Consider the following 14,228-nt stretch of genomic DNA (forward strand, 5'->3'; position numbering starts at 1 on the left):
ACCATTTGCTGATTTGATGCTCATGTACGGTATTGTTTTTATGGAAGTGAGTTTCTTGTTATCAACACTATATATTATATTGTTTTGAGAATGGTGAATATTGCTGCTAAGCTGAATAAAGTTGGAGGATAGTTTGGCTTGCGTGCAGCAGGTCAAGACAGTGGAGGACGAAGTTGGTCATGGTGTCATGTCACCCTTTAATAAGCGAGAAAACAAGAAAGAGGAGCAGAGCGGTGGTTACATCTGGAAGAGGTTATATTTAGAAGCTGGCTATTGGAGAATAGATGTGACTGGAGGATGGGAATGGGGATGGGAAATCTTTCAATATGCATGAGACAACAGGTGGGGGTGTTTAGTGCGGACAAAAGTAATTTGAATACTCAAATCCCCTTCTGACACCGCATGAAAACAACAAAACAGCAGCTTTACAAAGCAACTCTGAACAAAAAACTCTTTTTTGAGCTATAAATTGGATCTATGAAATACTGAAATACTGGCTCGGTTTACCCTCCAGGGGTTAAAGGGAGCAGCTTATTTTCGCTTTGAGATGTAGCTATGTACAAGGAAAACTTTCCAGAAACACTGTATGTGGGAGGAAAAATAAATAAATACATTTTTAACGGTATAAGCATTTTCAAGGTGGATTTGAGACACTCCAACCACTTCCTCACCTCGTCAATGCTGCCTAACCATAAGCCCCCTCGTCTCCTCTGCTCTTCATGCCCACTTCCTTTCTTTTATTTCCTGAAAACCTTGCAGTAGGTGGAGAGAAGCTCAGACTGGGCACACAATTAATCTTTCATGTTTTTCATTAACTGGAAGTAATCTACTAAGGCAGAACAAAAGTAAGACATCAGTTACAATATAAAACTTTAGTATGACAATATCTGAGGAGACAGACAGTTTGCATTTTGAGGTATGTGGGTGGGGAGTGTGTCAATATGAAACAGAGGAAACGTTAAGAATAGGCTGAAATGTGACATTTACATCCATCGATCCACCTTCCTACATCTATCCATCCATCCATCCATCCAAGTTCATCTAGAGGCCAGTGTCAGCTGACATGCCACTAATATCAATGTAGATTAATCCTCTCTTTGCCCTCAACAGTTCATCGTTCCAGTCAGCCAGCCCTAGCCTTGTGCCATATTCATACCTGTCAATATCAGCCCAATTCATAACCCTTGAAAAAATGCAGCCAGAATGAATCAGAGTTAAAAAAAAAAACAAAAAAAAAAAACAGTATGCTTCTTCTGTTTATCGAAGCATTTAAAGTGTTATTTCACTCTGCTTGAACAGTTTCACTTTCAGCACACACAGCTGCACTAAAGTTCAGCGGCAGTCAATATCCAACCTTTGCCCCCTGTGCATCCAATGTCTGCAGCTGCATTCTGGCTTTTTATCCAATTCTCAATACTGATAATTTAAACCGAGCAAAATAACATCTGACAGGTGTGACTCTGCACACGAGGATGAATTTATGTTTCTATGTTTGGAGAGGGATTATACTGAGACAAGATTCTCAAAATTGAAATTAATTGGTGCAAGCCAGTTTTGAGGCCAATCACAGGCACTTGTGCACTAAAAAATTTAACATACTACACAGCACCAAAGGAAAATATTGCCGTAACAGTTTAGCTCAGGCTGGCTGTTCTCCTCTGCTGAGTTCACAAAGGTCACCGTCGCCGTAATGATGAGTTCATGGCCCTTGAAGAAACCCAACTGCAGAATTTTGCTGTTTTTGCTTCCACTGTGTGTAAGAGCATTCAAATTCAAAATTCAATATTTATGTCTAACCGAGTTCATGACCCAGCTCTGTCCTAAAAATCTCCTCTCCTTGAATCTGTTCATTTGTTTAGAAATCGATTTCTCCCTCTCCCGTGCTCCTCTTTCTGCCCATTTCTTATTGGTGGGTCACTGTTTATCTGGCATTTTTGTGTCTTAACTGAGCTGAGTGAGAGGGCACGCGGTTGGCTCGTGGGCTGATGGAGCCCGAGTGCCTTTGTTATGTCTGAAGGCAATAAGAGCCAAAAACAAAATCTTTCTCTCTGTATCTTTCTGTGTCTTTTGGATAAACCTCCAAGCCAATGACAATGCTGGTAATGGCACTTTGACAGCAGGCTAATCATGACACCCACCATTGTTTTAGAGAGCGGTAAATGCTTTTAGGAGATTACTGGCAAAGGGAGAGGCAACCTTCTGTTTTTGTGCATTGATCAATGGAGGCAGAACACAAGTCAGTCCTTCAACACAACGTGTACGCACACATGCACACACACACACACACACACTTTATGTCTAGCCAGTAGCACACCATGACTGATCACTGCTGACTTTCCATGCAGTTTTGCCTATCAAAATGTAAAACCACAATAATTCAGCACACAGCCCACGTAAGTTGGCTGCCAACTGAACTTTAGTTGCCAGTGATGGAGAACATGTAGGTGGACGGACAGCGAGGGAGGAAGGATGTGACAGAATGAAAGGGGAGGTGGGGTGAGGGGGGGTACATAATTACTTCCACCATATTAACTCCTCTGTTTTCCTCTCATTTTTTTTGTCTTCCCCCTCTTGTTCTGGCGTAAAAAGATTCATATGCCACGTCAAGCAAAGCACTCAATCAGCCTGGTGATCATTAAAAGTTGTTTACCGGGGGTGGGCTCGTCTCACTTTTAACACTATGGGCTACAGTGCCATCCATCAGGGAGGCTGTAAGCCCCTGTGAAGCTCTGCTCAATGCAAGCCAAGTTCGGGAATGAAGTTCTGGGGTAGAAAATGAAGCGGCCTTGTCTTGATGAATGGAGAGAAAATATGGAATTAATCAGAGGAGATGCCCGCCTCTTCATATTGCGAGATGGGGATGTTAAATGTGGACACGCTGCTGCTCATACACACACATGCGAGTGCAAGCAGGTGATACACACACATGCATGCAGAGAACAAGCTCATCTGAATGCTCAGCTGCAGAAACAAGCATGAATGTACACGGTGAGGGACAACCAAGAATAAAATATACATTACACATTAAGCTTTACTGCACAGATGCCAAGCAGAAACAAGGAATCAGTACACATGCCGCAATGCTGCATGATGCAATAGGCCTCTGGGCCAACCAGTAACAAGTTACCCTCTCACTCAAAAACCTTTCCAACGTCATACTAATCCTTTTACATATTAGTTTGAGCACATAACCTATATAATTTGTAAAATAAGACATTGCCATGGGATAGATTTGCAGCTATTCTGAAGCACATTTTTCTGTGACAGGGAGTTGTGAGCATACACCATGCGCAGATGTTGCAGTTATACACTTGCACACCCTCTCTCTCTCTCTCACAGACACAGGATAAAACGAGTCCTGTGCCTGAGGTTTCAAACAAAATATAAATAATCACCCTGCCATCACTATAGAAAACAATAAATGAATATATAAAAACAGAAGGAGCAACATTAGAGAATGTATTGCATCAAACTCAGACAATAACTCCCAAACAAATGCTTTCTGAAAGTCTCTCTTGCTTTCATTATCCTTATTTTCATCCCTTTTTGTTCCCTTTGTTTTCTCTAAAGCTGTTAGTGACAAATGTGTCTGTTAGAAGCGCAGGATAAACAACTTGATTGACTTTTGAAATAAATTCGTAGTAGAAAATGTGGGAAAAAAAAAAGATCAGGGGACTGCAACTTTTCTCGCCAGTGTGTGAAGTTTTCATCCAACTGCAGCCACATTTCTCTATAATATAAAATGAATCCTAAACAAAGTTGTGCTCCTTTTCACTGTGATTGAAATAACGCTGACATTTCCAGAGCACCCGCGCTCCTCGGCAGTGCCCTCCTCTTCCCTGTTGATGAGGCAGACTAACCCACGGCGTTCTCCACACACAACTGACCTGAGGACACAGACTGACATTTACACAGGTCCACAGTTTCACACAGACCATTAATTAAAGTAAAAACGGATATCTGTGTCTCCTTCCCGCCATAGCTCTCTTCCTTGTCTGGGAGAAAAGTGTAGTGACACTCTTGAGCTCCCATTTACACAGAACTAATAGCTTTGCATCCACATAACCGCTTGGCCTCACATTAACTCTCCAATTGAGTTTCCTCAGGATGGGGGCTATTCAATGGCGCTTTGTAATGAAATCTCAGGGAAACAACATTAGATAGCTGCGATCAGGAGGTTACGCCGGTAGCCATGAAATCCATGCTGACCAAGCATGCTCTTGGTTTTTATTTGTGCATGAACGCACATGGGCATGTCCTTGCAAACGAGTGCAACACACATATTTCGTCCTGCTTGACTTATAAACACCAGTGGGAACTAAACACCACAGGAAATATGTAATAATATCCTGGAATATGGCAAATATAATGGAAGCTTTTGTGCCAGACTTGCCATTCACTCATCAGCCCAATAATTATTATTCACTAACTATAAAACTGACAACAGTTTTTAAATTATACTACAGTGGTTATAAGATCAGATTAAACTGATTGATCTTTGGTGAAACTGGGTCACTGCTGCACTAAAAACAGAGAAAATGGCAGTTACGCAAACATCTCAGGTTTAGGTTATTTTCCTCTGCTGTTTAAATTGTTCATATTTCTATTTTTTATATATTCCTTGTTTATAGTTTTTATATTGCTTGCTGCTATTTATCATCTGTTTATACTGTAAATTTCTTTCTAAATTTGCACATTGTATACATCTATGCACACGGTTTTTTGCACATTGGGTACTTAGATCTCTAGTGTCATATTTTATTCTTTATTTTTTTAATTTATTTAATCTTGTAATCTGTGGATGAAAACTGTGAATTTCCTTCGGGATGAATAAAGTATCTATCTATCTATCTATCTATCTATCTATCTATCTATCTCATACATGTTAACACAACATGTTATGTACAATGTATCAATGAGGGGTATGGGGACAAAAATGGATTACAGTACTATTAGGCTTAGCAAAAATGCAGTATATGTACGATATAAAAATTAACTATGAAAAGAGAATAACAACAGTGGAAAAAATGAAAATATCAAGCTGTAGCAGTATGTAATCTCAGTTTAGAGGTGCACCACCACTGCAAATTTTGCACGTAATGTACTCAAGGTCAGTACAAGGCACTGATGTCAGTCAGTACATTTTCAGTGAACTGACTTGATGTCGATGACGTGTAGAATGTGCAGACAGCGATATGATAGATGTCCATAAAAACACATGGTACCACAGAACAGAGAATGCGTCATATGCCCTGACTAATGAGCAGAGAATGTACAGAAATGTCACAATCTGCAAAACAGGACTGCAAATTGAAAAGTGATCCAGACATTACAGACAGTGCAAGTGCATTGGTCCAGCACCCAACACCATTGCAATACTGACAAGATGAGAAATAGAGGAACAAAGTGGGAAAATAAAACAACAACAACAACAACAAAAAAACATTGGTGAACAAAGATGGTCACTGCCTGGAACAAAGTGAAAAAGCCCTTCCAATTTATCCTATAGTGCAACATGCAGCCAGTATTTCTCAGGCAGTAAAATGAGATGTTAAGCTTTTGAATGCTTTGCCAGCTCTACACATGAGAAAATGAGCGCAGACGCCAATTTAGAAGGCTGTCATTTTTAGAGGAAAATAGCAAAATGGTTAAATTTCCCAAGTGATAATGATCCATTTTTTTTCTAAGTTACATAACAAGAAGACATTTATGCTCAAACCCAACAAGAATTCTGGTCTGCCTGAGTTTCTGGCTGCTGGGGCTTGGCTATAGCTGCGGCTGAAAATGTCACTGAAAAACATGATTATTTGCTGAAGTTGAACTTTGAGATTTTTCGAGTTTGAACTAGGGCAACGTCAAATTCTCTGGCCCAGGTACAGCTCTATATTCAAGCAGCACACTATATGCAGGCTTAGAAACCAGAGAAAGCTTTTCACATTTATAGTCATTTAGAGGCAGCTCTGCAGTGGCTCTGTTGGTGTCTGGAGGTGCAGACTAATGCGAAATGGCGCTGAGTGTGCTTACCCTTCCAAAAAACAGCAGTGCCACCAACACTGCTGCGCAAAATCTCGCCGTGCTTCCATTACTGTGTATGTGCATGCATGTGTGTGTGTGGGTGTGTGTGACAGGTAGTCAATGCATGTGTGAAAAAAAAAAATGGATGCTGGCCTGTGTGCATGAGAAGGTGATTGTTTATGTGCATGTTTGCGTTGTTGTGAGTGTATGAGCGAGTGACAGAGAAAATGCATGAAAACGTGTAGGTGTGTGTATGCCTGTTTTTGGGAGTGTGTGTGTGTGTGTGTGTGTGTGTTGACTTATCCATGCGGCCCAGGCCTGCAGTAAGCAGTAGTGAGGGAGCTGAGGTGGAACGGTGGAGTGAAGATTGCTTGGGGAGTGCCAGCTCCTGCTTTTCATTTAGCAGCTTAACCAATCCAATCCCACAAACAGGACAGGAGATTCACGCACTAACACTAATGACAATTATTCTCCTTACTGAGTTTGATAACAATGAATGAATTATCCTTTTTTTAAATTACTTTCTGCATGTATTTTTTAATTAAAACTATTAATGAGAATAAATCATTCATTTTTTTCCCTTTTTCTCTTAGGGCCACAACCATGTGACTCATTAACACTTTATCATGCAGCCGCTCCTCTTCTACATTTTACATTATAGACAATTAGCTGACACCTTTATCCAGAGTGACTTATTTTGAGTAAGCAGCTTCTGGCGGTTCAGTGCCTCGCTCAAAAACATCTCGACAGCGTGCATCGCTCTCGATGCCCATGTCGACTATGATGGTGTTTGAACCTGTGAACTACAAAACAGCACCCTGAAAAATCTGTAAAACAATGCCAATACTAGTGTCAGTGGTGCTTACAGAACTTGAGCCCTCACTCTATAAACTGGTGCTTTTGTTCTAATGTAGCCTTAGTCTGGATTTTGAAACCCTGGGACAGTCATGTTTAAAGGACTGCAGGCCAAACTGACAGCACATAATCATATCGTTGCGATGTTTATTGTTACAGCTGGATATTTCATATACTTCCTAAATTTTTTGTATTAGTATTTTGCTGCGGTCCTGGCCAATGTTGCACATCTGTATTTTTATTGTAATGTATGTTTAAATACCAGACACATTCAGCTTATGTTTATTTGCTAATGTTCATACAAAATCTTTAAATAAAGGAGTGCTGAATGGGATTTCTGTTTTTATTGTGATATCCAATCAGATATCGAGAATCATGAAATTGAACTGATATTGATATCAACTATCACAATTTTTGTATCGTGACATTTCTAAATCCTACTACTTTTTAAAATTTTGTTTATTGAAAATTTGAATGTCTTTGCTGTGGTAACATGTGCCTTCATTTGTTTACACAACACTACTTCACTTTTGTGCACTGTACCGCCAACATGTACCTAACTTACAAAATATTAGTAACACTTGCAATATGCAGTTACAGCTTCTTTCTACAGATGTGGTTGATGACAAGGGGTCGTGAATTTTTAATAAAATGTCATCCACATATGAAAAACATAAGTACAATATTTCCCTGATGAAGAGTCCTGCACAGCCCAAACAATACATCCTGTAATATCCTAAGCAGTGCACATTGCAAAAGAGTTATAGAGCTTCTCATCCTGAGCACCTAAAAACATATCACTCCATTTCATAAACCCAAGGCCAAAACCAAATCTATTAAGCACTACAGTATCTGAGATACTGCTATGTGCCCTGCCAGAAGCCTTCTCTTCATCAAGAGAAAAGGCAGCGACAGGGCAGGATGCAGATTTGTTTATCCATAAAAGATGCAACAAATATCTAACACTGCTGACACAATGGGCGTACATCTGGCTTACCTTGAACTCAAGCAAACCATGCACATTAGCAGATTCTGACTAATCTCTCTTGGTGTGTATGAATCAAAAGTAGGACCCATGCCTCAAGAACTCTGCGCAGACCAAAATGAATGCTCACAATCAATCCAAGTATGACCACAAGGCGCTTGGCACTATTACCAGGAATTGCACAGTGCTGCCTGTGCGCGCACACACACACACACACACACACACACACACATAAATACACGGAAACAGGCAATGAAACACAGCTATGAAACGAAAACTCAATAAAACTAGCTAGATGTTCCATGTGTACTATGCTAACAAGCTGCTGCCAGTCTATCTTCCCTCCAGGCCTGAGCAAACTCAAATGGCAATTCAATGTAATAATGAGTAGATTGATGAGCACAATTTAGAGGCCTTCATTTTACTGTGGGCAGTGTGTGCATGGTTATGTGTGATTGCACGTGTGTGTGCACAATTTATATTTGTTTGCATGTGCTTATGTTATGTGAGTGTGTGTGCGGTGTTGGCAAGTACGCTGTCATTGCAACTGGATGAAAAAATGCAACTGTATTCTTTTAGAGTCACTTTAATATACAATAACATGACTACAAAAACTTTTCAAAAGTATCTTCTCTTACTTCCTTGATATATTATACACATGCTGAATGGAAGACAACCACATTTAAGTCATTAATGATATTGTGAGTAAAATATAGCCTATCTGACCAGTAAAGTAATCCAAAAACCAAGAGGACATAGGAAGGCTTTACTCTGAAAGAAAAGGCATGTATTATTAACTACAACCAGGTAATAACTGATGGATTACATTGAACCGAGTTTTACAACTCTGTTAAGGTTGGGTAAGGCATTGCTTTTACTTCCTATACCTTAAATGCCCTGTGTTTCTAATAAAACACCTTCGCTCTTGTATAATATCAAGAAAGAAAGAACGACTCAAGGAGAGACATGGAAACAAAAGACAGCGACAGAGGCAGAGAGAGAGAAAAGGACAGGCAGTAAAGTGGTAGAGAAACAGAGGCGGCGACAGAGACAAGGGGACAGAAAGAGTGACATGGAGACACAGAAAGACAGAAAGAGATGGAGAGGGAGAGAGCGATAGAAAGAGAGGGAGACAGACAAGAAAGAGGAGGGATGCCGTAGGGGTTGCTGGGTGAAGCGTGTGGAGATAAGAGCTGTTCAACAGGCCCTTAAGAACCTGGCAGGCCCACGTTTGAACTCTCAAGCTCAGTGGATCAGAGGCAGAAATCTCTTGGAATTAAACCACTGGAGCTGAGAGAAAATCTTTCCCTTTTTTTTCTCCTTTCCCCATTGATGCTAATGTACAGCAAAGGAAGGAGGGGGACATTATTCTAATAAGGACTGCATAATTTATATTACCTTTAGCAGATCAATCTGTGAATGAGAGCAATTCTTTCTAAAAGCTTAAAAAATAAATAAATGGGCTCATTCCATCATGAATTAACTGTTAAAAAGCTTGTTTTGGGTGTAATACATACAAAATATGTTGGTGTACTACTACTGCAAAAGACAGAACATTGTTATATACTTAAATGGATCCAGTTTAAACAACACCGACACCCTGACACCCTGACAAACACACACACACACACACACACACACACACACACACACACACACACACACACACACACACACACACACACACACACACAAAACACAGGACATCTGTGTTCCATTAAGCATAGACAACTGCCACCCCATGAAGGCATAAACAAATAGGTAATGAGAGCTCATTTGCTGTATATTGGGCAGAGGGAAACGCCAGGATGACATTTGGCTTTGTCTGCTTATGACAGTGTGTGAGAGAGTATATGTGTGTGTGTGTGTGTGTGTGCCTGCGTGGTTGGGTGGGGGTTTGGGACGACAGTGATGACACCATCCTGCTAGGAAGGCCAGCAATGTGTTTATAAAGACATACAGTATATGCATAAATATGCTTCTTAAATCATACCAGCTGGACATGCGTAGGCAAAATGTTCAAGCCCACACAGCCTACACTACACATATTTGAACCCAGTCAACTTCTAACTCTATCATCCTTTATCTCTAAACACACACAAATGCCGAGTCTGATGTGTTTCATCTGATTACAGTTTGTTCACCTTAGAAAAATGTATCGTATTATTCTCATGTCATTTCAAAATGACAATGAAAACCATTATGACCATTAAACAGTCCATATGTGCACGTGACTGGAGAAGGCAGTGTGTGTGTGTGTGTGTGTGTGTGTGTGTGTGGAGAGGGGACTCAGCAATTATATTATATATTTATGTAAACAATTTGTGTCATGCTTTGGACATCTCATTTTGGAATGCCAATCTCCATATATGCATGATCCGTTTATGAACATAACCCAATAGTGGAGATGTTCTCTCCTCCTTACGCTGTTCAGAGCATAATTTGACAGGCAGTTAACTCCTCCTACAGACAATCCACCAGAGATGTCTTCCTCCAACACTGCTGGCGTATTGAGTTAGGAAGGTGAAACCAAACAGGAACATGCATAAGCATGCATTTCTTATAATAAACGTAAAAGGAATGTAAACAGAGTAAACAAAACACAATACAAATTTATGTCAGCCTGCACTAGGCTGCACATACAGTGCACACAAACCACCGATTTTAAGTAAACAGAGCTGACAAACACTTCAAGTATGGATCCTGTACATAGTGTGAAAAGTTATCTTTTCAAACCATGATAAAGGCTAAAGTTACAGCAAGCATTATGCAATGAAGTTAAATGTATTTATAAACTTATAACAAAGAAGAGTGTGTCAAGAATGTAAAGAAAGAATTTGTTCAGACAACTTACATTAAGTTACCATGGACACTCTGGTATAAGGTGTAGAAAACTATTCACTTGATTCACAATATTCATCCCAAATAAAATATTGCTTATTGATGATGCTATCAGAAGACCGTTGACAGGATTGGTGAGGAGTAACTCCAGTGAAGAGTGAACTCCAGCCAACATAAGGTTTGTTCTCACTCCCAAAACTGGTCACATGGCAGTGTCTTACAATGACGATGACAAACTAAACAGAAATGCTAGGCAGAACAGGAGGCACGACCTACCGCAATGAGGTAAGCAACAGAAATCTATCTTATAAACCTGTTCCCACCTTTAGTTCAGTCAGAAATGGAAAAAAAGTAATGATCTCACTTTAGTTTGAATTTGATAGAAAGAAAAAGGCAGAGAGGGTGAGAAGAGTATGAAAGTAAGAACAGATGAGTCATTTGATGTCTCATCTTCAAGCTCCAACAGCCTCCAGTGTCTCACTCGGTGGGTGAATCAGCTTTAATTAGCTTGCCCCCATCCAGAACCCAGGTTCTCTGGAATCTTAACTCTACCTACTGTCTTTTTTGAAGACTTCTTCTGATATATCACACGGCGGAGGGTTGCAGAAATGACAGAAGAGTGGTGTGCTGGAGCATCAGTGCTGTAGAGTCCAAGCTTTACACCATAGCCCCCTCAGTTTCTGTTTCATTCCTCTTTTCCTCAATCTGTCCATGTGATGTATGCTAAATGTTGGGTATGGTGGCCCTTTGAGGTCCTTGAGAAGGGCTTCCATGCCCAAATCAGGAATATAATGTAGTTGAACTAAGATTTCACTTAATACAAGCAAGCACAATAGCAATATTAATCAGATCGATTATGCTATTATGCAATTTGATCCAAGGTGTCATTCTCAGCAATGCTCCTTCCTCATCTGTGCAACAGTAAAAATTACTTTGCACATTTTTGTCATGAAAAGTATTAAGGACTCATGCTCCATTTCAAAGAATGTTTGTTCATGACTGCGGTTAGTTTTTAATTAACATTAAACCTGTCTTTTAATCTTCTGCAACAGTAATTCATTTCTTAGATAGGAGTCTGCTGTTACACAATGCTGGGCCACGGTGTGTCAAACCATGAAATAATGCTCTGTGTTTTTTTAGTCCCTGTCTATTGCTCTAATTTTCGCTCTCCTCTTATTTTTCCTAAACTCCGTCCCACTTTTCACCTCTCCTTGCCCCTCCCCCATCTTCACCTATATCTCACCCTCTCTCCCCTTCCTCCTCTAATCTTCATGAGCATGGATACTTTGCCCTTGGCACACCACTTGGTAGTCTGTATGGCAAGCCAGGCAGCAGGCAAAACTCTACGGAGATGAGAGTGTGTGTCTTTGCATGTGTTTGTGTATGTGCCTGTTTCTGTGAGGTACGGGAGATAATACAGGATCAGTCGGTATTGTACACATCATAAATCAATTGAGGGAACTCACACGTGCACATACGCATGCACATACACACAGCAAAAATAGAGTAAAAGGAGGAAAGAACACTTTAGAGAATACAAGGAGCTGCTCCTGCTGCTGTGTCCCAGCAAGCTGTGTGGTATTTTTCTATATTTTTCATTTACTATCAGATCAGAAGGACAGTTTCAAGTTGAAGTGTAAGGGTTAATACATTGAGTCTCATCAGCTACTTTTCATGATCATCACACAGCATGTCTAGAAAGAAGAAGAACTCTACTAAGTTTTTCTCAAAGGAAAGCCACCAGCTTGTGCCTGCTAACGAGGATGCTTCTATCAGTGGCAACACTTTGGCTTGCAATTCAACAAGCTTCTTAAAAGCAATGCAGAAGAAAGCAAAATTATTCTGAGGGTGACTGACACTTTATGCTGAATTGGAGGCAAAACAACCAGCCACTAAAATACTGGGACATCCCCAAACGGTGGAGTTGGGGGAGTCTGAGGTGAGAGAAGAACTGCGATGACGGAAACAATGGGGACACAATTTGGAGAGGCAGGCGTAAGCTATGGCTGCACATCTGGATGACACAGAAAATTGTGGCCACAGCTATAATGTGCACATCATAACGTCTCTCAGATGGTACAGATGGATCTAACCCTGTTTCTCGAGAAGTCAATCCTAGATTAGCCTGACATGGACACCAAAACTGGTCTGCTTCCACAATTTCTGAATGAATGCAGCCAGGAAGCAAGGAAAACATGAAGGCCCCAGAGACTCCAAAGATAACAGCTGCAGCACTGAGGCATTTGACCTGTCTTAAGAGGATGAAGATGGAATATACACTACTTGACCTGGCTATACAGAGGTTACACAGATGCGTGTTCACAAAACCAGATGATGCGGCAGCCTTTATTGTCTGCTCAGAGTAACTTTATCCTACATGCTGTATTAAGATAATGCCTATTATTTTTCATATTGGAAGGCTCTCTACTTTAGGATGGGAGCTTATGGTATTGAATAATTAACATTTTAGCTTATACTAGCATAACTGGACTTCTCCTGCAAGGATAAAAATGTTTGCTTTTAGGAAAGAGGTATTGTAAATGCACATTCAGCTTTAATTCTGCTTATTTTAATTTCTTTTATCCCTTTTTGAATGGCTGGTTTCAAAGTGTGAACTGTCAAAACATGACTCTGTTAGCTTCTTACAGATATGAGAGGAAAGACTAAACAGTGTCACCCAAGTCAATAATCAAGAGAAATCTTCTGTAGAAATGGTATTATTTTTACTATTGGGGGGCAGTTCTAGGATGTCCTGTACGTCAATTCTCTCAGACGGACATGATGAATGGCGGTGTATTTGGGCATATGAGAAACCTATTTGTGTGTGGAATGGTGCAAAACTCAGTTCAAAATCACACAAAGACTGGATTTTTCTCCTGACTATACACACATGCCTGACTTCTTTTCCTCACGTCAATGCCATCAGTGCAAAACAGAAAGAGACAAACTGCAGAGGTATTGGAGAAAGACTATTCAAGACACTAAGACAATCCTGCGGGGGTGAAATGGACATGGATCCGCCATCCTTAATTTTAGGAATTTCCACGGACATGGAACCTCAGCAGGCAAGATACACCTATATTATATATATATAACCTCGAACCATGGAAAAATATTTCACTTCAGTAAATCAATGACAGGATCCCATCTGTTAGAGGCTGTCATTAAGTATTAATGAACTGGATATCTGGGATATCTGACTTGTATATTACAATCCAAGGCAGACTGATTCTGCAAGCTGTGGAAGCCCAATATTGATCCCACAGAGCCTAAGTTGTTGATTTTTTTTTTTTTTTTTTATTACAGGGATTCTCCCCTGAAATTTAGGGCATTCCTGGTTCCTGGTTAGATCTCTGGCTCCTCTGGACAGCAAGTGAAAGTGTCCTTGAGCAAGACACTGAACCCCTAACTGCTACATCTGGAGATTAAACAGGCCTGGCAGAATGATCTTACCTCATAGAAACCACCTGGTTAAAACAGTAGTCTACATTACTAGTTTGTACCACTCTCCATCTGTGCTGAGCTGTGTATT

General features: G+C 40.4%; 1 protein-coding gene across 3 annotated transcripts in view; it reads right to left on the reverse strand.

The window, feature by feature from the left end:
* The window catches only part of tbc1d22a (TBC1 domain family, member 22a), a 151,057-nt gene that overhangs the window by 12,633 nt on the left and 124,196 nt on the right, over positions 1-14,228 (reverse strand). The gene's annotated exons all lie outside the window — the stretch shown is intronic.

Source organism: Myripristis murdjan, chromosome 23 (assembly GCF_902150065.1).
Source record: "Myripristis murdjan chromosome 23, fMyrMur1.1, whole genome shotgun sequence".
In the NCBI taxonomy this organism is placed as follows: domain Eukaryota; kingdom Metazoa; phylum Chordata; class Actinopteri; order Holocentriformes; family Holocentridae; genus Myripristis; species Myripristis murdjan.